The sequence below is a fragment of the Anastrepha obliqua genome, chromosome 4 (assembly GCF_027943255.1).
Source record: "Anastrepha obliqua isolate idAnaObli1 chromosome 4, idAnaObli1_1.0, whole genome shotgun sequence".
Lineage (NCBI taxonomy): Eukaryota > Metazoa > Arthropoda > Insecta > Diptera > Tephritidae > Anastrepha > Anastrepha obliqua.
The window spans coordinates 80582427-80587647 of NC_072895.1; positions in this window are offsets into that span (position 1 = coordinate 80582427).

A 5221-nucleotide genomic window follows, 5' to 3' on the forward strand; every position below is an offset into this window, starting at 1 on the left:
TCAGCTGAAAAACACAACCTTGTATAGATTCATCTCAAATTCGTCTTGGTCTAAACTAACAGTTTATTTTCAAATTCCTAGCGTATAAATAACGCCAAAGTTTCTCATTTAGAATGTGAATATGTTATTTGCATATGCTTGGACTTACGCACACATGCATACATACATTTTATTTGTTACTTGTTTTTTGTTTTTGTTTTACAGTATGACCTGTTTATTGACCTTTGGGAATTTGCAATTGGAAAGGCAGAGTACTTTTCCACCAATAATTGTATCTAAATTAAAAATTATTGCTTAGCTGTGTCTCAGATTGCTCTATCGAATTGGCGCCCGAAGGCAAGGAATGAAGAAATAGAATCAATAAAAACTAATTTAGAATGCCATGTGAAACCAAGTTTCACCAAATTAAACAAGAAATCGAATTGCCGGCAGTCGTGCTGCTTTGGCGATGATGAGACAGCGTTACTAAACGCACGCTATGCACACATACATACGCACACATATCTATGCACATGTTTATGCTTATTCGTACACGTTTTTTGTAAGAAGTTCTTTCAATTTAAAAGTGCTAAGAAACGCATAAACATACAATTGCACACGTTCCTGATTTTACAAATACACCACATAAGCCGACATTTATCAAAGTTCAAAACACGCCACGCTGGAGTACTTTCGTTATTTCTCTTTTTCCTGTTCATTCTTATTACTTTTTTATTTTTCCTTTATGAGCTTTGCGAAATTTAAAAATTTGCAAATACCAAAAAAGTACCATACATGTATATGTGCATATACAGTAGGTTCTGTTTTTATGCGGCTTTTTTTTATGCGGTTTTGAAATAGTGCGGTTTTTTTTTTTAATTACAAAATGCATGTTGACCTATCGGGAATTGTACATATAAACAAGATTCTAAACCAGCTAAGCAAAAACTCATCACAGATTACATCAGAAAAGCTAACCCTACAAGTATGGAAGATATATAAAGATATAATTTTCAAAGATACAATATTTTGTTTATGCGATTTTATTTAATTATTTCAGATTCATGCGGTCTATGGAACGTATCTATAGTAATAATATGGGACTAGTGCCCTTTTTTATGCGATTTTATTACATTATTTCAGATTTATGCGGTTTTAGCGTTTGAAACGTATCTATAGTTTTACTATAGAACTAGTAGCTTTTTTTATGCTGTTTTTTTTTTATGCTGTTTCTTGCGGAACGTATCTACCGCATAAAAACAGAACCTACTGTACATAAATATAGGCGAACAAATGAAAAATGTGAATATGTATGTATGTATGTAAATGGAAGATTTAGCAATATGGGTCAAAAACGTTTATCATTGAAATTTCACAAGCAAATGAGACTTTCTAAACTTGTTTAAATTGTCAAGTTTAAAGTCCATTAACAAACCGTATGACCACATTTTTTGCAAATACACATGTTCAGAGGTATGTGCACACATATGTACCTATGTATGTATGTATGTATGTATGTATGTTTTGGATTTTCAGTGATGACGCATGTGCCTCTCTAAACACATACATATTTCCTCTACCTATTGCAGCAAATGGAAATAAAAATACCTTAGCGAATAGTAAATTTGAAGACAAGGGAATACAAGAACAAAAAGTTTAGCTGATAAATACTGAAATTGCGAATACTCAATTTTTCGTAATTTCTGAACAGTTTGCTGAACACACCTGCATATACGAGTACATATAGTATGATTCAGATTTTTATACCGCCAAAATTTTAAATAAAAATACATTCCGAGTACTTCGAAATTTGTCTAATTTAAATATAAGACAAACCTTCAGATATACCCTAGAAAATTTTGCGGTACGTCTTTTTTAATAAAAAAGAGGATGTCTGTAAAGTCGGTTTACTGCCGATAGTTTAACGTGATAACGTCATAAGAAAATACTGATTGAATGGTTGCATTTTTCAAAAGAAAATTTTAATTATATTTGTTTGATAGATATTTTGTATGGATATAGAGAATGAGTTAACATTAACATAACATAGTATACTTTAACATAACATAACATAACATAACATAACATAACATAACATAACATAACATAACATAACATAACATAACATAACATAACATAACATAACATAACATAACATAACATAACATAACATAACATAACATAATATAACATAACATAACATAACATAACATAACATAACATAACATAACATAACATAACATAACATAACATAATATAACATAACATAACATAACATAACATAACATAACATAACATAACATAACATAACATAACATAACATAACATAACATAACATAACATAACATGACATAACATAACATAACATAACATATATTAACATAACATAACATAACATAACATAACATAACATAACATAACATAACATAACATAACATAACATAACGTAACATAACATAACATGCTGTTCAAGCAAGGTAACGACGCATGAGCAAGATAACGACGCATTTTTTGGTGCGTGCAGCCGTCTACATAGAATTATAAGACGTTATCACGTCAAAATAATTAATAATAATAACATTAAAACAACAGGTATTATTAACAAACTTGGTTTTATTTTAAATTCTTCAAGTAAATCAAATTAATAATAATCAATAAGAAGGCATATGCAAATACAAATACGTGAATTTATGGTATATATGTACATATACGCATATACATACGCATATACACTCACTTAAGTAGGAGAGAGCAAGATGTCGAACGTTGCCGTTCGTTTGCTTTGTTTGCTTTGTCGTTCGTTCCGTTCATTCAAGGTAACGGCAATGAGCAAAGTAACGGCAATGAGCAAGGTAACGACAAATGAGCAAGGTAACACTAATGAGCAAGGTAACGACACATTTTTTCGTGCGTGCAGCCTGTTAAATCGAATTATAAGACGTTATCACGTCAAAACCATCAAAAATAACAACAAAAAAGTTTTAGGCAAAGGGGAAAAAATGAGTTCCTCGATAAGAGTCGATAAGAGGAACCGATTAAGCCATGTCTACCCGTTCACCCAACCGCGCTCGCGATAACTCGAGCGAAATTTAACAATTCGCAATTAAATAAACTCACCCAAGTTTGGTGCTCGCATTGTACTCCACCTCATTTAAATCCGACATAATTGCCGTTGAGACCAGATGAACAGCACCCACTTTTTATATGTGAAGACTAAATTTTCATGCGTGCATCTGATGTTATAAACTATAGCTCTTATTTTATTTCATTCCTAAAATTGGCAGCCAGCTCAAGTTAAAATTTATTAAAATAAGCCAGGGTATATAAAGTTCAGTGTGGACCGAATTTACGCTTCCTTACTTCTTATGATCTGCTACTAATTAATTAACTTATTCATGGTAATTTAGTTTTGATTCCTAGTTGTGCCCCTATTCTCTTTGGTATTCCATTTTTCCATTAAATTATTCCTTAAAGGCCTAGTGGTACCGCTAGAAGCCCACCACATACTTAAATAACAGTTTGGTGAGATTCAGCGCAGCAGATAGGGCTAGTTTACTGGAGCGAGACCCCTTGATCGAAAGTAATCCGAGTCTTTCTGGCACATAGAACCCTTGCTTTTCCACTTCTACATCTCGAGACTCCCTCAATCACCACAGGGCTCTTCACCGCGAGAAATCTCGTGGTTTCGTTTACAAAATCCACGGCGATCTTTTTTACCACCTAAACGAAGGAGGTCAAACTACAATTGAAAGATGATGATACACCTGAACGAAGGAGGTCAAACTACAGTTGAAAGATGATGATACACCAATACCAACCGTAAAGAATCCTAAAATCCTGGGAGTCACCTTCGATAGTTTGCTCTCCTTCGCATACAACCGCAATTGCCACTAAGGTCCCAAACCGCAAAAAGATCCTGGCTAAGATAAAGAAATGTTGCTGTTGACATTTAAAGCAATTGGCCGGTCGATTCTAAATTACGCTGCGCTCGTCGAGTTGGTTACGCTGCGCATGCCAGAATTTTGGCATCTGATGTTTCCCCTCCTTGCTCCCGGTTAAGGAGCACGACAAGATGCTCAGCAAGACATTCCTTCCGGCGTGCTACTGCAGGAATCATCCCTGCAGACACTTGCTAGAAGCTGAGCCACCTCCCAGGCAAGTGAGGAGATTTATTCTCCACTGCAACGATAAGATCTAGGACCAGACACGACCGCAACTAGTATACAGACATACATTGAACGACGTTCATCCGGAGTCTCTAAGTACCTTCCTACACTCCTGATCCCCGAATGCTGTCATCCGAGTCCTACCGCCACCCATCGCAGATGAAAAGCCTCAGCTGCCTCAGTTCAACTAATCACCTATTCGCATGCCCTCTTAAACCCACTCACTTAACACTCCTCTCCCTCAAGACCCAACCCGCCGAATGGGGGATTAATCCCCATTTTTTTAATGTGAAATAATGTGGACTAATGTGAAATTTGTTTGAAAGCACTTAATGAGTATTAACAACGTTCATGCAATGAAAAATTTGTTGCTTCAACTCGTTAAGTGTGATGCTCGTACTCTGTCAACACTCTTTGTGTTGTCGTTCTTATCAATGTTGATTGTTGATCTGACTGCAGACCAAAAACTAACAACTGCAAGGCATATGATCATAACATAAGCGGCTAGGATTGAATAGAATTGCGGTGGACGGCGGGTTACGGGTTGTACTCGTCAAAATTAGAACATATTTAATAGCATGAAGCTGCACAGAATTACGACGGGTACGGATTCCCTGCCGTCGGTTATTTTTACGGCGTCAAAATAATTAGATTAATTTCTTTTTTCTCCGACGTGTTGCTTTGCTGTTTACTTGATGACAATTTGTTTCCTTACAAGCAACAACAGGCAAATAACAACCAAATATTCGATTTGCAATTATTAATAATTTAGAAAAAAAGTGCGTGTAGCGTAGTACACACAACAGAAGTGACACTTTCAAGGCAGACAAAAAAAAAGAGGAAGATACCCGAGAGAGAATGAGAGAAAGAATATATACATATCTAAATAAATTCCCAAAATTTGCAGAGAATACAAATAGACAAAATTTACAAAAATACGGTCTGTCGTATTCTAACTATACGTTGCAACGCGTTGCTCTCTGTCGCTCCGATGTATTAGCGTGGCGTTAGAGCCGTGCGCACATATAGCGACTAACACTATAACGTGCATAGACAAGTCACACGCATGCGCAATA